Below are 26,066 nucleotides of genomic sequence, written 5' to 3'. Positions count from 1 at the left end.
TCCACTCCCGTGTTGGGAACAATGCCTCCTTTTGATGTTAATTTCAAAATTAAATGTACGTAGCAGCTCCCTGGCTGCCATTTTGAAATTAAGTCCTCCACAGAGGTGGCCCCTCCCTCCAGCCACTGGAGCTCTGTGGCTGTCAGCTGCAGGTGCCTAAAAGCAGCAGGGACACAAACCCTGTGCAGGAAGCAAAGAACGTGCTGGCTGACATAGGAGCACGAGGTGGCCAGACAATGCTCCCTAGCACCCCCAGAAAGCAACACCCCTCCATGGCCAGACAGATGGCTAGCAGCCAAGGCCCCCAGGATCCCTGTGGACCCAAGGGGTCTGGGTGGCGGGGCTCTGGGCAGCCCCCAAAGAGGAGGGGGACCCTCTGCCTGGAAGCCAAAGTCCAGGACCTGCTGGCTGTCCAGAGGCGTGAGGACATCCTGTGCAGAATGGAGGGGTGGAAGAGAAACATGGACGCCTTCGCCTGCCTTGCCAACAACCTCACCATGATGGGTCTCCCCCTCCAGACCCCTGACCAGGTCCGCTCCAAAGTGAAGGAGTTGTGGCAGGGCTATGCCTGAGCCAGGGACTCAATCAGGGGCAGCACCAGCCACCTGCTCCACCAGCTGCTGGGACCCAGGGAGGCTGCACCACCCAAAGAGACCCTGGACACAAAGGAGCCAGAGGGGCAGGGTGAGGAGCCCCAGCCAGGACCTTCAATGCCCCCTCCACTGCAGGGTCCTCAGGGGGCTGAGCAATGCACAGCAATCCCTGCAGAACCGCTTGCTGCAGGAATGGCTCTCCATGGAGTGGGCGGCCTGGGACGGGGTGGCTGGGTATCTCGACATCCTGACCCAGGCAATCGCCAACCACTCCATGGATGGTCTTCCCACAGCACCCCCCCGCCCTAGCCCCCTCATGCCCCTTCCGCCCACCCCCCTTTGCAGCTCTGCTCCCAGCCGACATGATCCTAGCCAAGTGGTGGGAGCTGACATGCTGGCAGTGGCGTGGTGAGCCCTGCCCATCTGTGGCTTCCCCCACCCCCATCCTCCCCATGAGTCTGAGCCCCTAGATTTCCCAGACTGCTGGTCACGGCTCCAGGGGCTGGCGTGGCTCCTGACCAGCCACTCAGCAAAGAATTGAGGCCCCCCCCTGCACCTCACCACGTGAATAGTTCAGCGTGCCCCCCTGTAACTAGTCACACATGCTTTGTGTTCCAAAAATAGCAGTTGAATTTATTTAACAGTTCTATGTGTCCTGCCTTGGGTGGGGATATCAAGGGGGGTGCTGGTGGGGCAGGGGTGAGAACAGGAGAGGGGGGGCTTGCATGGAGTGAGCTGGGCCCGGTCATGGGAGCGGGGCCCTCCAGGCAAAGGTTTCCTGGAGGGCTTCCCACATGCACACCCCATCCCAGTGCACATGGCAACACAAGAGCACACCTGGCTGCTCATAGTGCAGCACGGCCTCAGCTGCCCCAAGTGCCACAATGAGCTGCTTGCTCTCCACGAGGTTGTGGAGTGCACAGTGGGCAGACCTACCTCCAGGTACATCAGGAGGCACCTGAAACATGCCCTTAGACAGCTGACTGCCTGCTCCATGGTGTTCCAGGCCTGGTTGAGGCAGGCATTGGAGAGGTCCTGGCTCTCATTAGTGCATCCTGTGTAGGGGCACATTAGCCAGGCCTGGAGTGGGTAGGCAGCATTGGCAAAAATGCACAGGGGCATGGTAACATACCCCACCAGCAGCTCCTGTGTGGGGGCGGGGGATGTAGGTGCCCTCTGCCATCCTGCAGCCAAGCCACAAGTTCCACAGGACACGGGCATCATGGGCCCTGCCGGCCAGCCTACACAGGTGTCTGTGAAATGCCCTTGGGCATGCACGAGGGCCTGGAGGATGATCGGGTGGTAGCTCTTTTGGATGATGTAATATCCATGGCTGTGGGGGGTGGGGGGCACAGATGATGATGATGTGGGTGCTGTCCAATGCACCGATGTAGCTGTGGAATCTCGGCTGTTGGAAGTCAGCCATGGCAGTGTCCAAGGCAGATCAGGGGTGCAGGAGGATCCTGTTGATGTTGGTGACAAGCTATAGGGATAGAGGGCACAGGTGCCTGTGAGTGTGTGGTAGCATATGTGGGCCCCATTTCTTGGAACCCCCCAAGACACTGCTGTGGGTGTGTGGCCCTGGGCACCTTACCTCAGAAGGATGACTGACGGTGGTTTCCCCACCCCGAATTGGTGGCTGACCAAGCAATGGCTACTCACTCCTCCAGGAGGAGTGCAGATGGCATGCGGGTGTCCAGGTGATGAAGTGCTGATGCCAGCCAATGGCACAGCTCCATAAAGGTGGCCTGAGTCATCTGGAAGTTGCAAAGCCACTGGTTGTCCCACTCTCCGAGGACAAGGTCGTCCTACCATTCCCTGCTGGTGAGGTACTGCCGGGGCAACAGTGGGTGCTCTGGATGCACAATGGGGGGAGCTTGCAGGAGGCTGGCCCTGTGTCAGGCAGCATGTAGCCTATATGTCATGCTGGCCATCAGGGTGGCCCTGATGTCCAAGGCATCCCCGTCAGTGAAGTGCTGCAGGTCCATGGCAGGCACTGGTGTGGTGGCTGGCTAAGGCTCTGCCAAGTGCTGTGCTGGAGGTTGTGTGCTGCAAGCAGCCAGGGCCCTCAGCATGTGCATGGGGGATGTGTTTGGGAGGGGTCCGTTAAGGGGTCAGCTGGCCCATGCTCCAGGAAGGGCTTGTCAGCCATTCAACCTTGCCCTTGCCATTTTCTGCCCCTTATTTCAAAATGAAGCTGTCTGTGTAGCTGCTCCATTTCAAAATGACTGGGACTCTTTTTCGATCTAGCGGATCACAACATCGATCCGCGTTTTCTGTGTAGTCACTTCCATAGCGCTTATTTTGAAATGATGGATAGGGATAAGCCGTTTTGATGTCACTCCCTAGTGTGGCCACAGCCTTTATGTTAGAGTAACTGGATGGGGAAGAAGGAATGTGAAGCCCTGAATGCAGGGCAACATCAAAAACCCCAAAAGGAAGGGCGAGGGGGTTGCCAGAACTGAGGTAGACTGTATATCCAAAAGACTTAAACTGAAACCTGGGAAGGGGAACTTACCTTATGCCTTCTAGACTGTGAACATGTCATTGGAAGAACCAGAAGAGAACATACAGCATGGGTGCTTTCAAAGCTACGCAGTGCCTAGAGCGGGGCAGTTTCTGGGACAGGGTCCTGCTACAGATATCTAACAGGATAGAAATGAGTGTAAGTATGATGGAAGAGCTACTTGCATGTATAGCAGAAAATTATTCTCGGATGAAATGTTTCACTTGAATTATAGTTAAAGAGCATTTTTCCTCATCCTGGAGCCTCCTATATGCCAACTCCTAATGTCTAAATACTTTTTTATTATATGTAGCTTCTTAAACCACGCTAATCATTGTGGTACACTGAATCTGGAAGAGAAGGGACTTGAATTTTTGTGCTTTGTTACCTGGTGTTATCTGAAGTTTTTCCTTCTGACGTTTAGTCTCGCTCTGCTAGACTATCGGTCTGAACCTTGAGCTCCAGTGATTGCATATATCTGTAAACTGAATCGCAGCTTACGACACAGGAATTAGGGTTGAGACCCTGCTCTCTAGTCCATATTGCAATAATTTTTTGTACACTTCATTTCCACCAACTTCCAGTAACTGTCTTGCCAAATCTGTTAGTTTGGGTTATCTGAACCTGAGGCTACAGAGACGAGTCTGTTTTCCAAATGGTGTCTGGACATGAAGCAATGGGAACATGGCTCCTCCCATTTAATAAGCGATGCTTGTAATTAGACCAAGGGTGGGTCAGAAGGTGCTGCTACATCTGCACCTTTGACTTCATTGGGGGTGCAGGGGTCCATACCTATTCAGCAGTTTACATGAATGAAGGCTCAATGGGTCATCATAATGTGCTTTAGTCTTGCTCTTCTACCCTCCTGCTGTTTGTTACGCTCACTAGTTTATCTCATCTGAAATGAGTGAAAGCTCATCAGGGAAGGTGTGATGTTGCACCTCCACGTTTTTTATGGAAACATAGTTGTGGAAAGGAATATGTTGAACTTGAATATGCTTGACACAATATGAAATGTCACTTGTCACTGACAAGCTTGCAGTCTGCTGCATGTATATATTCTATTTGAGTTCATATATCACTTCTTTATTTGAAGTTAGAAATATGAAGTATAAACCTGTTCGGATGTGCTAATGAAGGCCATTAGTAGTACTCTAGCAACTTAATGGTCCAGTAGAAACGGGTACACACACCAATGCTTTTAATCAAAACCCCTGTTTTTTTTTCCCTGAGTACAAAGCACACGTTGAAAATAGTTATCATTTAAAGTAACCCAAACATAGTTAATCAAAGTCGGAGGTGATAGTGAGTGGTGGTAACAGATCTCCAGTTTCCAGCCTTCTTACTGGCCAGAGGGGAGATGGATAGCAGTGTCTGTCTCCTTGTTCATAAAACATCCAAACTTCTCTAAAGTATGCTCCTTAACTAATTTTATAGATTACTTGAAACAAAGTGCATAACTCATGCAATCTCCAACAGGCTGACAGTTCTCCTAGCAACACTAAAACAATAAAAACAAAAAAGAAAACCCATTTTTCTACTTTACAAGAAAGAAACTCACAGCAAGAAACTTAGAGATACCTGGACTCAAGGTCAGCTATTCATACTCCCTTCTATTCTCGTGAATCTGTTGTTTTATCTCTCCTCCTTAACACTGCAGCTGTGCAATTGTTTTTATCTGCCTATGCAAGCCATATTTTTCCTGACTACATGGTGTCCAGTCTCCCACCTTACGGTGGTTAAATACAGCAGATGGCTCGAGCTATGTCAAGTCCAGGTAATGTTAAGTACCATTGTCTCCTCACACCATCACAAGCCCATACCCTAAATACCAGGCTGAACATTGTCTGAAAAATTCCCTTCCCAAATCTGAAATTTCAGGCTTCAAACCAAAAACTAAACACTAACACAAATATGTTTTAAAAAAAGTGTTCCAAAGGTTTAATTACCATTCCACAGCTGAATGAAAACAAATGTCAAAACTTCGAACACTTTCTGTCCAATTTCGTTCTGTGATCAACCCTGGTACAGTGTTTCTTAAACTGTTTGAAACCATGGAGCACCAAATAATATTTCTATGCAAAACACCTATGAAAATTTTTCTCAAAAAATTGTGACAAACCGCACCCCCCACCTCCCAAAAAAACAAACAAACAAACAGCAACATATCCAGCACACACAAACTGAAGAAACTTGTTCAGGTATCATAGCAATGAAGTGACAGTGTGTGTGTGGCTTTAATAACAGAAAATAGAATCATAGAAGAGTAGGACTAGAAGGGACCTGGAGAGGCCATTGAGTCCAGCCCCCTGCCCTCATGGCAGGACCAAGCACTTTCTAGACCATCCCTGAAAGCCATCTATTGAACCTCCTCTTAAATAGCTCCAGTGATGGAGATTCTACCACCTCCCTTGGCAATTCGTTCCAGTGTTTGATCACCCTGACAGTTAGGAACTTTTTCCTAATGTCCAACCTGAACCTCCCCTGCTGCAATTTCAGTCCATTGCCTCTTGCTCTATCCTCAGAGGCAAGGAAGAACAAGTTCCCTCCCTCTGCCTTATGACACCCTTTTTAAATACCTGAAAACTGCTATCATGTCCCCCCTCAATCTTCTCTTTTCCAAACTAAACAAGCCCAATTCTTTCAGCCTTTCTTCATAGGTCATGTTCTCTAGACCTTTGATCATTCTCGTTGCTCTCCTCTGGACCCTCTCCAATTTCTCCACCTTCTTCCTGAACTGCGGTGCCCAGAACTGGACACAATACTCCAGCTGAGGCCTAACCAGCACAGAGTAGAGCAGGAGAATGACTTCTCGTGTCTTGTTCACAACACACCTGTTAATGCATCCTAGAATCATGTTTGCCTTTTTCGCAACAGCATCACACTGTTGACTCATATTTAGCTTGTGGTCCACTATAACCCCTAGATCCCTTTCTGCTGTACTCATTCCTAGGCAGTCCTTTCCCATTCTGTATGTGTGACACAGTGATTGTTTCTTCCTAAGTGGAGCACTTTGCATTTGTCCTTATTAAACTTCATCCTGTTTACCTCAGCCCATTTCTCCAGTTTATCCAGATCCTTTTGAATTATGACCCTATCCTCCAAAGAAGTTGCAAACCCTCCCAGCTTGGTATCATCTGCAAACTTAAGTGTACTTTCTATGTCAATATCTAAATCGTTAATGAAGATATATAGCAGCAGTGGATGATATCAAAAAGTATCAGAAGCTCATGGCCCAGCTGCAAGTTGTTCACAGAATACCAGTGTTCTGTGAAATATAGCTTAAACGCTGATGTAGTACATACTGAGTATCTTACAGACCTCTGTCTACGTTATACACTACGGGCAATAGCATGTAAAGTGTGTGCAGCTAAGTGCTGTAATGAAAAGCAGGGTGTAACTATGCTGCAGTGTGTAGCTATGTAAATCGATGAAATGCTCTGGCAGAGAGTGGGGTGCTCCCTCCTGCCTCAGCTTTTGGAAAGGGTCTGGAGAAAAGGGAAGCAGTAGGCAGAGACTGAGCCTTTATCCTCTGCTTACACCCACCAGTGTTTCTGTGCTGCTGCAGTCTTCCCTGACTGCAGGGAAAGGCTCCAGCAACCAGGAACAAGTGCAGCCTTACCCTGCTGCCGAAGTGTTTCCCTGCTGCTGGAATCTTTCACTGCAACAGAGAGGCAGTGAAATAGTATGCTGCTAAAACAGCAGGGTAGATAGGAAAACATGAATTAGGCAAGAAGAATGTGTACTGGGCAAGAGTTCTGTTACATATCACCACGCCCTTCAGTTGTCTTTATTTTTCTTTACTCATCTAAGCCATACCTCATGGGCTACACTTCTCTTTTACATGCATAGCCTTTCTAGCATGGACATAAATACAGCACCTGCTGTCAGAAGAAGTGCATAGTGCAGACATATCCCTAGAGACCTGTGGAATGTGCAGTAGTCCCCTCCATGGTGCCCCTCCAAAATCAGATAATTTGGGACTACATTGAACTGTTTCTTTGTTTTTAACAGAAAGGAGGAAGGCAGGTAGAGAATAGTGGGAAGCTTAGGAAGAGATGGATAGATGGCAGGGCCCTTCCGTTACGTGGAGGCAGTGGGAGAATGTGACAGGTTTTTTTTTTGTTTTTTTTTTGTCTAAGCAGGTCTCGTATTTCTTCACAGAAGCACTCGTGTTGAAGTTTTCAGACTCCACTTAGTCACTGAAGCATTCACTACTTCTGATTTCCTGTCTCTTACAGACCAGCACCAACCCAAACAACTGGAGTTAAATTGTAGTATTACAGCCCTCAGGGGACTAAACTATTGTGTCTCACTGGGAGAGAGAAGATGGACTGAAATGCAAACAATACCCGAGGCCTGAATGATATAAAGGATACGTTAAAGGCCGTATATCCAGATGACCCTGGCAAGTGACCCATGTTGAACTCTGGAGGTGGAAAAACCTCCAATGTCACTGCCAGTGTGGCCCGAGTGGGGGTGGGAGAGGTGGAATTCCTCCCCAAACCCATATGATCAGTTGTCCCCATGCTCAGGGGATAAGAGCCAGCCAAATGACCTAGAGACCGCATGCTTGGTGCCACCCTGGAGCACTAGCTCACTCTGTCCATTATGCCACCTCTGACTGGGCCCACTTCTGACACTCAGAGGAAAGACAAAAATAAATAACATTTTGGAGGGTTGGGGGTGAAATCCCTCCCTGAGCCCCTGCAGGGGACCAGCTGAAGCCCTGAAGCATGAGATTTGTAGGAAAATTCAACACAAACTAGAAGGAATGCAAGGGCAGCAGATGCCTTTCCCCCACATCTCAAACAGCCCAGTCATACAACAATGGTAACAAATTTGTCCCTCTCTCTCTCTCTCTCTCTCAAAATGAATTAAATTTTGTTTATCCCAACAGCTCCTACATGGAGGCTGTTCAAGCACTCACCTCTGTGATGGCAAGAAACTTTCTAGCTTCTAGTCTCTTTGTTCCTGGCTGATTGACAATCTGGTTTTTCTTGTGCCAACAATGTCCTGTAGTCTGTATAATATGGATCTTGTACCATCGCTTTAATCTGCAAGAATGGCACTTGTGGTTAAAGGAGGGCTTGCTCAAATTACAGGGTGAATGGGAATTAATGCATTAGGAAAGAATGCATGGAAATTATAATTTTGATATCCCAAATTGTTTTTCCCCTTAATCACTTTTTTGAAATGCATACTGCATTTATGTGAAGCACGAAGGATGGTCAAGGTTAGCTAAGAAGGCTGGTAGGCACAATTGCTGTGTGCTTGATCGGTCTCTGTTTCTAATACTCATTTGGACATGTCCTTTTACTGAATGGATGTTAAATCTGTACAAGCTCATAATCAATAGATATGGTCATCCAAACTGTTTGAGTACTATTTTACAAAGCATAAACACCATAATCAAGATATACACTGCTAGTCTCATACCGCAAATTTCTCAGTGAAAATCTGGACGAATTAATTACCAACATTAACAAGTAGAAGCATGCAAGCTGTGATAATTATATGGGTAATGAAACCCATGCCTCTGTCCATAAATTTATCACCTAAGGGGTCAGGAAGGAGTTTATTCACCCACATGTTACATTTGAACAATTAGCTTGTTGTGTTTTGGAAGACTTTGATTTTCTGCTGCAGCTTCAGATGTTTGTTATTATATGCATCAAGCTCCTGAAAAGATTTTACTTGCTGTTGTGATAAAAGGGATAAATTCTCTGTTAAAATGCATTGATTTTTTTTTTGCCATTGATACAAGTTTATTTAAAGCCGTCCCCTATAGGCTTTAACAACGTAAGAAAAAGTTCTCATCCTATAGGTTTACTCTTCGATGATTACGTAGGCTTAGAACATCAAGTTTGTTTCAGTGACTGAGACTCTAGCTGAATGTGATGTTTTGATTATAAAAATATGGAAACAGTATGGTTTGTATCATCAGTACCTTGCCTAAATGACTTGTTAGGGCAATCATTCTGGAGTTCTTGCACTCTGATGCACTTCCTTTCATGTGTATTGTCACTAGTATGAATCTTGTCAATTTCTTGAGTGCCTTCCCTTCTTTCCATGCTATATTACGTAGTCGGTGAACTTCCTAAATCTTCCTTTCTCCCCTGTTGTCTTATTTCCAGGGCTCTTGTTGTCCTCTGGTCTTTTCACTGCTCTTTTTACTTCCTCCCTCGAAATATCAGTCTCGCTTTTGATGCTCAGTGGCTATATCTTTCAGCTCTTCAGTCTTTCTGAGATGCTTAGGTCCAACTGTGCTTTGTACAGATCAGTGCGATATCTTGTCCATCACTGCACAATCTTCTCCTTGTTCATAAGCACCTCCTTGTTATCATCTTTGATCGCCATCTGCTTCAGCTGCCAGTCCCATTAACATTCCTAATAATCTTGTACACCTCCCTGGTCTTACATTCACTGTAATACCTCTCTGTCTTCACACTGCTCCTCTAACCCCCTCACTTTATTCCTTCTGGCCCCTTTCCTTACCTCATTGCATTTCACCCTATATTGATGTTCTGCCCTCTGGAAATATCCCTTCTGATCTTCAGCACTCTCTTGAACCAACTTTTGTGTCTCCTGCATAATCCACTTCTTATTGATCTTCACTTCTTCAAGAACAGTCTGCTCAATTGCCTCGTCTATCACTGTGGCTATCCCTTCAAACTCTCTTATCTAGGTCTTTCTCTGTGTCCACGTTCCTAACCTTGTCTGAGTGCTGTTCTGTACACACTCCCTTTTTCTGCCTCACCATGTCTTGTCTCTTCTTAAACTGTCTTGCACTTTTCCCTTGAGTTTTATCTTGATGTATGCGATCACTAGAATGTGGTCCAAGTCTATATCTGCTCCTTAGAAAGCTGAGCACTGCTGTACTGTTATCTACCTTATCAAAATCATATCTATCATGTTCTTAGACATCCTTTCATTCAATCACAATGTCCGCTTCCTACAGTGCTTTTGGTTGGAATCCTGTGTTTCAGATCACCATCTCATGCTCCATGGCAAACTCTAGTGGTTTCTCACCTCATTTGTATCTTTCTCCATATCTAAACCTTCCCATGACCCTCTCCCAACCTTTGATCTGTTGCAACCTTCAGGTTCCAGTCTCCTTCGATGATCAACACGTCTCTCTTCAGTATCTCCTCCAGCATCTTTGTCAAGTCTTCATAGAATACCTCAATCTCTTCCTCCGTATTGTTTGACATGGATGCATACACCTGAATGACCGAGATGTTGTACGGTTTTGCTTTGAATCTCTGTATCATCATTCTTGCACTCAGCAGACCCAGGCTAGTAACAATACACAAGAGAGGGCATACATTGGAGTGAAAGAACTACAGAACAATTGCCCTAATGAGTCATCTAGGAAAGGTGGTGATGATGATGATACTGATGAAGAGACTAAGATTGCAGATAAAAGAACATGTAGTGGATGAGCAAGCAGAGTTCAGGAAAGATAGAAGTACCATACAGCAGAAATTTGCAGTAAGTCTGATAGCAGGAAAGCTCAATGAAAGAACACGAACATCTATACTTGCTTCACTGATTTTTTTTTTCCAGAAAGCATTTGACAGTATAAATCAGAAAGTGAGCTGGGTGGTGGTGGAGTTGAATGGAGTGGATAGCAGACTCATATGGCTGTTGAAGGATATGAGTGGCAATGCAGAGGCAGTGGTGAGAATGTGCAGGGAATTGGGAGGTTTGGTTTAGAAAGAGTAGAGGTCCCAGACAAGGCGATCCAATGTCGCTGAATATATTTATCGTGCACCTCGAGAGCAATAGACAAGATCCAGGAAGAGGTAGAAGGAATATCTGTGCACATGAAAAGAATTAACTTGAGGTTCATGGATGATGTTATCGAGTAAGATGAAGAGAAGCTAGCAAGAATGGTGTAGGTGCTAGCTGAGGAAGAGGAGTGGTACAGACTGATTCTGAACACTGATTTAAACAAAAACAATGGTGTTTGTAGATAAGGAAATAGGAAGGAAGATCAGTGTAGATGGGATTGAACTAGAGAATATAGAGAAGTTCACATACCTGGGGAGCAACATAACACATGATCTAGACTGTAAGAAGGAAATATCAATTAGAATAGCAAAAGCAAGGGTGAGTTTGAAGGTGATAAGATCTGGAAAAGCAAAGCAATTAGCTTAGGAACGAAGCTGAGCATCTTGAAAATGTGTGTATTCAGCTGCATGTTGTATGGATGTGAGATATGGTTGATAATGAAAGATTTGAAGGGAAGAATATTGGCTTTCGAGGGGAGTTGTTATAGAAAGATCCTGAGAATAGGATGGATGCAGAAGGTCACCAAACAGGACTTTATATAGGAAGATACAGTCAAAGAGAACCTACTGCAGAAGGGTATACAATAGAAGCTACAGCTATTCACTGTTCATTCTGCAAATATGCCTGAATGAAAAATCAAGACACTGGTATCTGAAATAATGGACAGTTTGAGTACGAGAAGCAGACCCCACAGAGAATGGGTAGATTGGTGTGGAGCTAGTCTACAGAAACTAAGTCACTCCATGCTGGGCAGGCAGAGATGGAAGGAAATAGAGAGAGAGGCAGGCATCAGACACACACAGGCACTGAGCTCATGGTTGATGTGGATGGTTTGACTTTGTCAAACCATTTAAAACCTACCCCTCTCCCATGGGGACAAAAATCAGTTTAGATGAATTAGCCCTTTTGTTGGGGGGAAAAACATTCAATTTCCAGTCAAAATAACTCCTTACGCTTAGGAACTTTTCCTGAGATTTAATCTAAATCCGCTATGCTGTGGTTTGAACTCATTCTCTTGTCTTACAACTGAGGACAATTTTTTTCCATTTGTTTATGGAAAACTTTCAAGCATTTGAAGGCTGTTATCAAATGCCTACTTACTTGCCTCTTTTTTCCAGACTAAACATACTCATTTCTTTCAGTCTTTGTTGACATGACTTGCATTCCATCTGTTTCATCTTGTTTGTCACTCACAACTGTATCCTTTCCTGTTTCTCTAGAATCTTTCCATGTATTGCTAACTAAAATAGGACACAGTACTACAACTGACATGTAACCATAGCCAAGTACAGTGAAGCTATAACCTCCCATGACTTGCATGTGGTGCCTCCTTTAATGCTACCTAAAATTGCATTTGCTCCTTCTGCAACAGCATTGCATTGCTGACTCATTGAGGTTGTGATTCACCACAGCTCCCAAATCTGCTGCCAAACCAGTTGCCCCATTCTGAATTTGTGCTTTTTTTATAAAAAATTCCTTATGTGAAGCACTTCACATTTGTCTTTTTTGGATTTTGTTTTGTTTTCCATAGCCCAGTTCTCCAATTTCTCAAGATCCGTTTCAACTGTAGCTCTATTTTCCAAAGTTTTGGAACCCCCAGCCCTCAGCTTTGTATCACCTGCATACTTGATCAGTATGTTCTCTCTGCCTGTATCCAGATTGTTAAATGACTATGGACCAGAACAGATCCCTGCAGAACTCCACTTAAAACTTCTCTCCAATCTGATATCTTTCCATCAAAAGTTACTCTCTTTGTGGTTGCTCAACCAAGTAGAGATCCCCTTCATGGTAGCTGTAATGGGCCTGCCTTTGTCCAGCTTACTTGTGAGAATGTCATATGGGACAGTGCCAACTACTTTGCTGAACTTCTGGCATGTTATGTCCATCACATTTTCCCCCATCCACCAAACCAATTACCATGTCCAAGAAGCATTTTTCTTGCTCTGAGGTGATTCTTGTGGAGTCTGGTGCACAAATGTCCAGGGTATGCCAAGCTGTGGAGCAAAACAGCCTTGTTCCACTATTGCTGTAGCCCACTCTGACTCTAGACTTTGCTGCCTTCCACCATTGCCTATTGAGTGTGTGCAGCCTGAGTCTTTGCAGGTAGCAGGTGGGCATAATTATTAGAGCACCAGGCAGTTTTAAAACAGCAATCATTGTGCTGGAAACTCTAAAAGATTTTTTTCTCTTCTCCACTCCCTACTTTTGGCCTGTGAGATAGAAAGCTCCCTGCTGCGGGAATTAAAGTAACACTGCTGTTTAGCTTTCAATGGCAAGTGGCTATTTCTTGATAAGACCATTGCTGGGTTCAATATTTGTTTAAAGCAGGAAACTACTGATGAATAACATAAGCAGTTAAATTGCACCATCTGGAGCAAGAGGCATATGTAAGCATCTTTACTTAAGAATCAATTTACTACTAATAATAAAAGACATGTAGAATTAAGCAGTTAGCTTCTTTGCCACGGATAACAGCCTTTCTGGGTAATAGTTCTGTGCAACAATACAAAGAGAAGCAGAGATACTCTTCCTTCTTTTTTAATTATATAAATCAACATAGAAGCTCAATAATAGTTGCTGTTAATAGATAATGCTGCTTTTGAGCTCCAGCCTACCTGACAGCAAGGAGTAGGTGACAATATTATCTTGGTGGAGAAACAGGTGTTCTAAGCTGGGTGCTGGGAAAGATTGAAGCTGCTAAACGATGTATGGAAATCAATATCTATTATTGCAGGGACCAACTGTTTCATCAAATGCCTAAGCACAGCATGTTGTATAAAGTTTGTTCAGTTCATGACCTCTTTTTGTCATGCTGTTTGCCTTGTTCTTTGACAAAGCTTTCTTACTTCAATATGAATGATATTTGCAATTACTTTGCCCTTCTCACAAGAGGCAAATAAAACAACCTGGTTGGGTCTCTTAGGTATTACTATGTTATAAGTATTACTTTACTGTGTTTTCTGTACCATATGTTGTGGAATGTTTTAGTTCTGCAGTTCAGCTGTTCTGAAGTGAGATCTGGTGGTACCAGAGAGCTTGCTTTTGACATGGTGTTTCCCTTGTTTCCAGACATTTCTACAAGGGCCTACACGCTTTCTGCAAAGAAAAGATGGGATATCAGCAAAAACAGCTGGAAAGAAGACCACAGCTATTATAAGGAGAGGCGTTGTCTCCCTGCTGTATCACTATCAGTGAGGCTAAGGCTATGTCTATACTACCCTGATGATGAACCTTCTCAAGGTCGATCTTTTTGGAGGTCAATTTCATATGTCTAGTATGGGGACACAAAATCAACCTCTCAGGGGTCACAGTCACAAGATATGAGGAATAAGGGAGGTCCCATTCACCTTCCCCAGTATAGACAGCCTGATTAGCCGAGCGCAGATACACAATTCTAGCTATGGCAACTTGTGTAGCTAAAAATCCAAGTATCTGACTATTTTGCCTAGTGTAGACATAACCTAACACTGCCAGAAACCAGCACAAGAGTGATGTGCAACAGAAAAAGGTTGAAGCAGCCATGTGCTATTGAATATCTAGGGCCAAAAACAGCAGAGGACTGGGTGGCTAGGCAGCATGCCTAAGAACTGGGGACTTACACAGGTCAGTATGCGTGTGACCAGAATAGTTCAGCATAGGAGAGCAAAGAGAAGGCAGCGTGATTAACCATTTTTTCAATGACAAGAAAATGCTAATCAATTTTACAAAGTTAAAATTGCACAGAATAGATTTCTCATGCTGCTTTTCCTTGGAAACAGTTCTAGTAGCTGCCACAATTATACTGTGATCAGAATGAGAGAGAGAAGATCAACACAGAGGGATAGTATGTATTTTTAGGACTATCCAGTCTACCTCTTCTATGGCCTTGGCCAATTTTGTGCACCCATGCAGTGAAGAGAAACATAGTGCTGCCTCTTTTCCACTTTTTTTGGCATGCTGGAGAGGAAAAGTCCTCATACATCCTTCTTTCTACAAGTGCAAGCCCTTTGATTGTGCATGTACAGTCCTTGTTCAGGGCTCCTATCAAGCCATTATCTTCAGCTCTGCACATTTATGTAAGAGTCTAGTTTTGGGGACTGTTATTTTCCAAGGTAATGACTTCCAAACAGAACTAGTAATTTTGACTATCTTAAATTTGGGGTGTCTGTCTTTTGGGCGCCCAACTTGACACACCAAAAAACGGGGCCTGATTTTCATATGATGAATGCCAAAAGATAACCTATCAAAATCACTGGTTCCCTTGGAAATTTTGGGCCATGTGAAAATCGTACTATTTTCACATTTTTATAAGGACAGAGTTAGCCAGTTTACTGCAATTCTGGCTTATCAGTGATCATCAATGGGGTACTTAAAATATTTATTCTTCTACCAATAAATTATAGGACTTGATTCACAAAGTGACTGACTGCTCTTCATGTAACATGTATATCTGCAAGGAACAGAATGTTTAACAAATGAATAGCAACCTGTACATAAGACTTCTTTTCGTCATTTTAAAAAAAAAAATTGCCAGTAACTTTCTTTGGCTCACTTATGTTCTTCAGAAGTGATTATAAACATTTAAAAAAAAATCAGCTAAACCAAGTAATCTGTGCATGTTTAAGAAGGAATGAATACATATCTGGAAGCTCTCGAGAAAAATAATCCAATAAAAAGAAGAGTGCTTGAGCAAGACTTAAGCATTTACTAGTGTGCAACTGCAGAAGCCTACTTATTTCAGTGCAATTTTATTTCCAGAGAAAAGGAACATATTAAAAACACGATACTGGGTGGGAGGGAGGAAAAATGATTTTAGTGGGTCAGTTGTGGAAGACACGCAGTCTGAGGTATTAGGTTTTCAAAAAAAAAAAACTTCAAAATGAGATTATCCAAACCTATGACACCTATATTTGAGAAAGTTGTCATCAAATAAAAAAAAGGTAAATCAATGTTCTGGGATAGATGTTTTCTCTCTCCTATGAAGAACCTTGATACGCAACGTTAGTTTCCAATATGTCTCTATAACTAGCTCATGTGTGTCATGTTTACAACAGCATCAGGGTGGCTATTCCAAGGTACCTATTACTGTATGCATCCTGAGATGTGAACTAATAAAACAGGACTAGACCAGATCCAGAGTAGTCACCTCAAATTATTATTGTTTTTTACTGAATGTATGTCTCTTGTACATACTCAGTCAGCATCAGAAATCAGGATTTATCTCAAAGCCTAAAAATTAGACACTGGTAATTCTGCTTGGTGATATTTAATTTAGATCTAATTGGAGATGGACCAGACTCAGAATACATCTCCTGTTAATACTAATAAAATCACATGAATGTTAATTTCCAAGCCCGTCACTAACCTGTGTGAGCCTGGTTTCAGTGTTTCACTGGTTGAGACTGGGATTTTGCAGTTGGCTGCTTGAGGATGAATCTCTCTAACTTCGCATGGCCCCTGTGTTTTCAATAATCTCTGAATGGATGTAGAGGTCCTCACACACAGAATATTTGCAGGATAAGGCTTCTGTTTGTTATCTAATTAAGACGGGCAAAGGATGAACCAAATGCTGGTCACTAATGTGCAACCTTACTTTCCTAGGATGAAAGCTAAGAGGGAGAAGTCCAGGAGAGGAGCTGAAAATGATTCACAACTGTGCTCTAAATTTTTTTCTCTAATGGATCCATGCCCAGGCTCAACCTGCCTTCAGATAATAAATTTCCAACTCCCATTCCTTTGTGTGGGAACTGTACTCATGTACCTGAGAGCATAACGTGGCAACTGAATTGAACCAGTGACCCTAGATATGAAAGATGTCATCATTTCACTGCTGCTCCCCTGAACTAGCCACTCCCCAACACCTACATGGTTTTCAGTCTTGTAATAGATTATAATCTTACACTTGCATTCATATTTTTGACGAGGTAGCCCTTTTCTCTTGCAATCTGCATGTTTAAACTAACTTACCTGTGAACAATTCTTCATATAAGGTGTTGTGTGGGGGAGTGATCTCAGAGGTTTTAAGAGTGTAATTTAGCTTTGGATAATGTCATAGAACTTAAAAACTCATAGTATTGCCTGTTGACATTCTCTTTGTCATTTGTGATTATACCTTTTTCATTATGTTTAAGAGCTTTGCTGCAGATGAGTAGCATATGGCACTGGCTATGGAAATATGAGCTTAATGAGATATAGCGCACATCAACACAATGCATGTCAAATTGTCATGACGCCTTTGTGTTGGTAGTAAGTGTGGTAAAACTGAATTCCTGACTAAACAATGCAAACAGTGGTATTTCAGTGTGCACACAATGGTCACGCTGGTTGGCAAACTGATCCCATAGATAAGGCAACTGGGCAGTGAAATAAGAAATTTAGTTTCTGCTTCTAGCTCTGCAATGGACTTGCTATGTGACCTTCCCCAAAGCACTTGACCTTTCTATTCTCATACAAATGGAAGAAATTTGGCATAAGGTTATTTAGCTTCTGTTGTAAAGCATGGGGTGAAGAATGAATGAAATGTGCTTAAGCAGTGTTACGTATACGAGCAATGACCCCAATGTAGCCTTTTATCAATGATCATGAGCATTTTGTAGATACTCAGCCCCATTTAAAAAAAAAAAAAATCAATGAGTCCCCTAAAGTAGAATGTGTAAGTTAGTTGTTATGTGACTTAGTATAAACTGAGGTCATGGAAGCTAGCTGATTAGTTATATCGAATGTCTGCCATCAGGAAATATAAGAAATCGTGTTCTGTTCAATTCCTGCAGTCCGTACTGAACACACAGTAAAGTAGTCATTAGTGCCTTTCAGAGTATCCCTGTCATTTTGCTTCCTGCATCTAAGTTCCCAAACTACCCATTTTTGCAGAGAAATACTAAACGTAATAACACAAATTGTGATGTTCCGAATGCATCAACAGGTTTGTGTTAACATTATCGCTGCCTGTAGGGAGAGATTAGTGAAATGAAAAAATAAAATATCTAGCCAGGGAAGACCTGAATGTGACCTTCTTTTTACAGTGGAAAGACTACCCAGGGTTACACTCATATGTATTTTAGTAAATGTCACTATTGGATTAAAAGAAAGTGGGAACTAGCTTTCAAGCACACACCCACACACGCTCATACCCTCCTGCGCTCATACACTTAAACAAGTGAACTCATATAATTGAAGATGTGCACAGAAACAGCAGAGGAAGACAAGGCATAGTATATCCAGGGTGCCTGGCTGCAGTTATGAATGCAGGGCCCTGAGGTGATCATATGACCCCCTTGCCAGCTTGCTCACTTGTCTGCTTGAGTACTCAGGTGTAGCCAATGCCATTCATCTTGGTGAGAGGGACAGGGCTTTCTCCTGACTGTCTCCTGTTCCCCCATTCCCCCAGCTGAGACTAACTCCTGCAGCATGGTGCTGGTAAGAAGAGAAAAGAAAATCAGGAGTTCCTCTAGCTTTGCATCACTCTCATATGTTTCAGTCCAACAGCTCTGCTCCTGCCCTACTGTCCCAGGACTCAATATGACTGTGGCCGCGTCTACACGTGCACGATACTTCAAAGTAGCAGCACCAACTTCAAAATAGCGCCCGTCACGGCTACATGTGTTGGGTGCTATTTCAAAGTTGAAATCGATGTTAGGTGGCGAGACGTCGAAGTCGCTAACCCCATGAGGGGATGGGAATAGCGCCCTACTTCAAAGTTGAATGTCGAAGTAGGGCACGTGTAGCCGATCCGTGTCCCGCAACATCGAAATAGCGGGGTCCGCCACGGCGGCCATCAACTGAGGGGTTGAGAGATGCTCTCTCTCCAGCCCCTGCGGGGCTCTATGGTCACCGTGTGCAGCAGCCCTTAGCCCAGGGCTTCTGGCTGCTGCTGCTGCAGCTGGGGATCCATGCTGCATGCACAGGGTCTGCAACCAGTTGTCGGCTCTGTGGATCTTGTGGTGTTTAGTGCAACTGTGTCTGGGAGGGGCCCTTTAAGGGAGCGGCTTGCTGTTGAGTCTGCCCTGTGGCCCTGTCTGCAGCTGTGCCTGGCATCCTTATTTCGATGTGTGCTACTTTGGCATGTAGACGTTCCCTGGCAGCTCCTATTTCGATGTGGTGCTGCCCAACGTTGAAGTTGAACGTTGACGTTGCCTGGAGGACGTGTAGACGTTATTCATCGAAATAGACTATTTTGATGTCACTACATCGAAATAAGCTATTTCGATGTAGCGTGCACGTGTAGACGTAGCCTGTGAGTCATGAGCTAACAGAAGAGGGGACTTCGGTCTTCTCTTGATGGTCCTTCTTCCCCTCTCTCGGGTGGATTCTTTTTCAGGGCTCAGCTGCTGTTAATCTCCGGCCATCCAGGTGCTCCTGGCAGTTGGTTGTCCAGACAGACTGACTTCAGGGAATGATTCCATTGCACACATGCTCACATTCACACTTTACTGATTCACACAAAGGAGAGCTCACTTCAGCGAGAGAAATTTATTTTATGAAAGGAACCTCCAGGGTCTTATACAAGACTTAAACAATTTCTTACTCACTTATAATACTTAATATAGACCAAGCAGCTGCTACAAAGCAAAACTTAGGAAACAAAATGTAAGCATCTAGAACAAAGCTATATCTGCAAAACAAAGCTGCTGTCATGTTGCTTACAGAAGGTTATAGGACTTTAAAAAACCAACAATGACTAAGTTACAGAACTTATCAGCATTTTACTGGACTAAGAGGAGGCTTTATACAACACCCACTATGTTAGGCTATGACATAGGTTGGTACTCTTTGTAAAATCTAGGGTGAAATGAAAATTGCTAGTCAGAGGAAGTCTGCAGTACAGAATCATAGCTTTCTTCCACTCTGCCCACCCAAACTCTGTTGGAAGTGTCATACACATAAAACTTAGAATTTCATCAAATTGTTGATAAATTTGTTACAGAATTGTTTGGTTCAGATTACTAAATACAGGAGAAGCAAGCAAAACAGAGGTCTAGAGGCTTAACAGTGGGAACCCTTTCCACAGCTCCAAATAGTTAAGCATGTGGAGAAATTTGTGTCACTACACTGCAGAGTCTTCTGGGAACAGACTAAAAGATCTGGATTAAAAACAGGGCTTGGGTAGGGGGGAGGGGACAAAAGACATTGGATCCAAATATCCAAGAAATTTGAGAGAACCCATATCAAGAATGTTTATGTTCTCCTATCTCTGTAGTAGTAGTAGTAGTAGTAGTAGTAGTAGCATCAGCATCCTTCAGTCTATGTAGACTATGGATCGCACCCTTCGTAGTTCCATTTGGCATCCTCATTTGCAGCATCAGCTGTGACTAAAGACCCACACAAGAGTGACAGTCCTTGCTGCATCTGTTGCATATGTAATGGGTGTCTGGCAGGTCCTTGCTGTGCTTTCTGTGGGCTCGCTTCTCCTTTGCTAGCTGTCTGATCCTCAACTCACCCTTCTGAAGGCCCTTGTATAGTTCCTGCCTCCATCTGCTGCGATCATCTGCCAACTCCTCCCAGCTGTCTGACTTGATGTCTACTTCCCTGAGGTCTCTCTTGCAAACATCTTTGTAGCACAGCTGGGGGCCTAAACATTCTCAAACTCTGTACCAGACTGTGCCAACAGACCTGTACTGAGGCACACTGGAACAGTTGCTGCATCACCTTTAAGGGAGTTTATGCCGCGTTTTATAAATTGCCCATTCCACTGGCTGATATGGAGCGGTGGGTGGAATTATAATCTTATCCATGCCTGGGGTAACCAACAAGGAGCAACTTCTGCATTCAACACAACACACAGATGGCAAGTGTAACCAGTTCCTATCTCAGAAGCACATTTTCCTTTATTTGCCTGTGTTTGCCAGACAATGTGGATGCAGAGCCTCATTGGTTTCCTGCTAGGCCTCTCTTTCTGCTCTCGGGTAGTGTGTCAGAATTATCCAAATTAAAAATAAACAAAATCCCACAACTATACCCAGAAAAAGCTGTACTCCTTAAACCAACAGAACTATAATTAATTAATTGTTTCAATAGATGTCATGCCATTTGAAAAGTGAAAGATGGAAAAAAAATGAACCACACCTGTTATCCTTGGGCTATACCATAGCCTACTGTTCAAGTCTGTTCATATATATGGCAAGGCAACCACCCTTCATGAAAGTGGTGAGGGGCCTAGATAGAGACAGAGTGACCTACTCTGTGAAAAAGGGAAGATGTTGGAAATATTTTGAATAGTTTTGTAAACCCTGAATTCTATTTCCACTAGGATTCTTCTTACAGTTGAAGAGAGTGGGTGTACTGCCCAGCCTACCTACATGGTGTGAATCTTTGGGCATTGACCCTGTGATGCAAAACGCCTAAGATGCAGATAACTCCTGCAGTTCCTTGGATCATTTGGTCTACAAGAGAAATGTTCTGTGGTGTGATAACAATTAACATAGTACTCTACCAGTCTTATATTTGCTGACAAAAAGAACTAAGAACAACACATGCCTTTTGATTAACAATACTGATTTTTTGTTTTGTTTGTTTAAACAAAATATCTCACCTACCAGAAGGTAGCACTCATAAATTAAACTTTCCTCACAAATTCAGTTTGTGCTGGTGACATCAAAAAGCAAGAGATTGCTCTGAAAAACTAGGCTGTCCTACCAAAACTGGAAGCACTAACTACAGTTTGATACATACATAATGCATGTATTGCAATTTCAAACGTCTGGTGGTGTCAAAATGCCTTAAGTGCTTAGCTAAACATAAAAAGCAATGGTTTGTTTTGCAAACATCCCTATTACCATAATTGGATAAAACCAAGGTACCTCAATATTTTTTCTTATAACTTTATTCACAAGTAGATGCTGAAATATTATAGTGCCTTTTTTCAAAGGCTAAAAATCCAAATATCTAAACAGAATATGATTTGTTTTCAAACATGCACTTTTGTAATTTTACTTCTTGGCAAATGCTCATTGACTTCATGAGACTTACTTCTGCAAGTAAAGCTTATCACGTGTATTTGGAGGATTGGGCCCACACGGTCCGTGTGGAAGAATTACTAACCTTGAGTGATATCAATACTACACTGTGGTTAAAAATTCATTACGCTTTAAAGACAAAAAAATGAACAAAAGTTAGGAGAGGAGAGCTTTCCTTATTAAATATTTACTATTTCAGCTCCGGGGTCATGAAAGATAAGCTCTGAGTCATTACTTTTTATTTTCAGTATCCAAGCCACTCAGAAGTGTATGGAAAGTAATAACCAGCAAATCCCCTTAGAAAGAGTTACATGAAATGATTTACTTGAAAAGCACCCTGAAATAATGAGGGGATTGGATGGGCACTATAAGGTACCGTTTTCACACTAATGCCTAGTTTGTTGAATAGTAACAGAGAGAGAGCCATGCTAGTCTATATACTATGAGGACAGAAAAGCAGTCCAATAGTACTTTAAAGACTAACAAAATAATTTGTTGGGTGATGAGCTTTCATGGGACAGGCCCACTTTTTCAGCTGATAGCCATAAGAGAACAGACTCAATAGTTAAGGCATAGAGAACCAAAAATAGTAATCAAGGTTGACAAATCAGAAAAACTATTATTTTTCTGAAATTAAATAAAAATTAAATTAAATTGAATTAATTAAAATTGTTTACCTTGATTACTACTTTGGGTTCTCTGTGCCTTAACTATTGAGTCTGTTCTGGTTACAGCTATGATCTGAAGAAGTAGGTCTGTCCCACGAAAGCTCATCACCTAATAAATTATTTTGTTAGTCTTTAAAGTGCTATTGGACTGCTGTTTTGTTTTTGTAATGCCTAGTTCATGACTTTATTTTTCTACATTTAAAATTGGAACTATAGATAGGCATAGAAATATGAAATTGTGTGGTGTATTGAGTACATTTATGTAAACAATATAAAATGATCAACTAGTTTAGCATCAAAGTTCCCATAGGACTACATTTTTTTAAATTAACACCTGATCATTAGTCTGATTTCATCATACAGTCCTAGATTTTTCAGGCCACAAGGAACCATTATGGTTATCTAGCCTGACTTCCTGCATCACACATGCTGTAGAATTTTACTCAGTAAACCCTGCATCAAGCCACTAACTTCTGGGTGATCATAAGTAGTCGTGTTTGTACTTTTCACTGTGAATATGGTTTGCTGAATTGGATGATAATTGAGTTTGTTCTCTCACTCTGAATAGAAATTAACTTATTTGAAAGCACAGCTGAATGTTCTATTTGATTATACATGGTGATTTGGGATATTTATTGACCCTGAGAGAGGAACCTGAAGTGGATGAACGCACTGCTTTGTTAATAGTGAAGAACTGGGGAACAAAACCAAAGCCTAAAATATTAAAAGCACCAGTGGATTTCAGTTCAATCTTAAAAAAAAAAAAAAAAAAAAAGAGGGAGGACCTGAAAATAATTGAAGAGGGGGATTACTAAAGCACATGCTTAATTTTCAGCATGTGAGTAGCCCATGGAAGTCACTGAGAATACTCACATGATCAAAAGCTAAGCATCGGTAAAGAGTGTTGATCACGTTCCAAGACATTGTTGACAAGACAATTAACTGTTAATGGCAAAGGAGTAGAGAGTGTTCCAGGAGTCAATAATTAAAGTAAAAAAACCTGTAAAAAGGGCCCACATGCATGAAAGGGATTTTATTATATCATATCTTTATGATGGTAACTAAAGAGCAATATAGAATGGGGCCCCATTATACTAGGTACTGTAAAACACAGAATAATAGATGGACCCTGCCCCACAAAGAGCTTAACATTTACACAGGCAAGACAAACGGAGCATGGGGAGAGGGCTATAGCAACAGAGTGAATCATGCAATGGTAACAAATGTAATGTATTTATTTGGGCTGGGTTTAGGTAAGATGGAATGAAAGGGGACAATGAGAGGAAGGCATGAGAGGGATAGAGGTGGGGAGGAGAAGGTAAGAGTGAGTTGTGGAATGCAGTTTGAGAGAGGAGGAGAAGTGTGAGGATTGCAACGGACAGCCAAACAGCCCACGGCAGGGAAATTCCAGTCAAAACTGTAGAAACTTATCTTGGTGTCGAAAGGTTCCTGTTTTGGCTGCTTCTCCACTTGTTCTGTCTGGCTGGTTCCTCACTGTAATTTTTCCCTCAAGGCCATATGACAAGGGTGACGTAGAAAAGGTAACACCTGAGTGCTGTGGACAAAGTTAAGTTTTATGGAATCCACACTTTGCACCAAGTCTCTACCAACTCTCCTGAAGGATTTGGGGAGAATTGGGGCACAGTGTGCCCAGTACACCCCTTTCTGGCTTCATCACACAACTGCATGGAGTGCAGAGCAGGGGGACAAAGGCAATGAAATTGTTCTGTGAGACTTTGTAACGAGGCACACAGAACTTTATAGACCTATGTGAGGAATTCCGCTGTGCCAGTAAAGCCTGGTACCGAGTGTTAAAAACTGACGTGAAGCACAGCCGGGGGAGGTCATTTGCAGTACAGAAGTTTTATGGTCCTACAAAACCCAAGAACTATACTCCATAATGTTGAGCACCATCTGTGGGATATTACCTGTTAAATATTTACACACACGTAAAGAGTGCTCCTGTAAGACCATTCCTGAAAGAATTTCTGTAGAAGTAGGGATATTGCCACTTTGGTGGATAAAATTTGGAGTTTATAAAGAAGCCCATACTGTCAACCCTGGCTTTACGACCAAGGTGAGACTTCTACAAGCAGGGCTGGCCAGGTCTCTTCCTCCCTCAGAAGCAAGAGACCAGACTGGATGTCTTCCTGCCAATCTGTTTCTCAGAACTAGGAAAGTAGGGCAGGTTGGGAAATATGGCAACTAAGGAGGCCATACTAATAGTCCTAGCTTCTGGCAAAGCTTGATAAGGAAGTCTATAAAGAGTGCCATTGCCACAAGATTGGGCAATTAGACTTACAAGGATGCCTGGTTGTTCTATTGTGGTTTTTTTTTTTCCTTGAAGATGGAGGCAAAGTAACTCACGTTTTTCATCTTTTCTTTTGTAATTGCTCATGTAGTCATGATTACAGGGAGAAGACTTTGAAAAAGTATCCATTGAGGCTCCATCAGGCTCTGGTGATATTTAGATGCTTTTGGGTTGAGATTAAAATAAAGACACTGGTAGGTAACTTTATGTTTACAAATTACAAGGTTTTTTTTCTTTGCCATGTAATAATGCTTTCCAGTTCTTGGGTTTTTTCCTCTCTTCCTCTGATTACTTCCTATTTATTTTACTTATCATTATAAAAATATATCTATGATCTACTATACTTTTCTGTTCTTACTTCAAAATGTCCTGACTGCATTTCTTTGGCACCCAGATTTCCACTATTCATGTGAATTTTAGCTGTAACCTGACACCCTAAGCATTCAAAGCAGTAGTGGAGATGGAAGCATAGTCGTATTGATCCAGAGACATAAATGTTGTTCTTTCAAAGGTCCATCATCTTTCAAAGGTCCAGAGTGTGTAATAGAAATTGGTTGTTGTCATTAATGCTGTGATGCCCTTAAACACTTTAAATTATAGTGTAGTGAAATGTTTAGCAGGTTTCAGAACATTTCATCACAACTTTTGCTATTCAGACAAGTTTTTTCTTTCCAAGTAATACAGATGAACTGCATATTGCATTTCAATGTTCTTAGACGGTCTTGATTTCAGGGATCCGTAGAAAAGGAGTATAGCCTCCCTCAGAGACTGACAGCAGGGGAAAGCTGGGTGTCTTACTGTGGAGGAGCCTGGAAGGACTCAGCTGCTTTGACCCTGAGTTAAGAGACTGCTGAAGCCTGCTGTGGATTTGGAGGCTTGTGGCCAGTCTTCATCTTGTCATAGGAGCTGGAAGCCACAGAGAACTTCAACTACCCTAAGGGACCACCTTGGTACCTGGGCTGAGATATGTTTCTGTTGCAGAGAGATTGCTGGGACTACCAATCAGCATATGTATGGAGGAAACAGAAGGCAGCCCATGCACATAGGTAAGAACAAGTGGAAGTTTAGGAAGTAGCCCAGGGGAACCAGTCTACCCTTTGTCTGGCATGTCACTGGAGACATGGTCAGTGTGTTGCAGAAGGATTTCCACTGACCCAGTGACAGACTATGCTGCCATTAGGGTCCTAAGCTGGGATGTGTTGGCATGGGGCAGGCCTGTGTCCTGAATGTCATTCCACCCCTGGGATGGCAATACTCCCT

At 43.0% G+C, this 26,066-nt stretch overlaps 1 long non-coding RNA gene across 2 annotated transcripts in view; it reads left to right on the top strand.

Moving 5' to 3' along the window:
• LOC142006966 (uncharacterized) overlaps window positions 1-25,843 on the top strand; it is a 246,399-nt gene extending 220,556 nt beyond the window's left edge. The window contains exons 4-5 of one of the 2 annotated variants that reach the window (XR_012643869.1): window positions 24,898-25,000; window positions 25,788-25,843. This is a non-coding gene — a long non-coding RNA (uncharacterized LOC142006966). Of the gene's footprint in view, window positions 1-13,965; window positions 14,468-24,897; window positions 25,001-25,787 lie in introns of those variants that run through there. The other variant, XR_012643870.1, reaches the window with a different exon arrangement.
• The last annotated feature ends 223 nt before the right edge of the window (window positions 25,844-26,066 follow it).

Source organism: Carettochelys insculpta, chromosome 1, assembly GCF_033958435.1.
Source record: "Carettochelys insculpta isolate YL-2023 chromosome 1, ASM3395843v1, whole genome shotgun sequence".
NCBI classification, from domain to species: domain Eukaryota; kingdom Metazoa; phylum Chordata; order Testudines; family Carettochelyidae; genus Carettochelys; species Carettochelys insculpta.
This window is presented reverse-complemented; position numbering and strand designations above follow the sequence as displayed.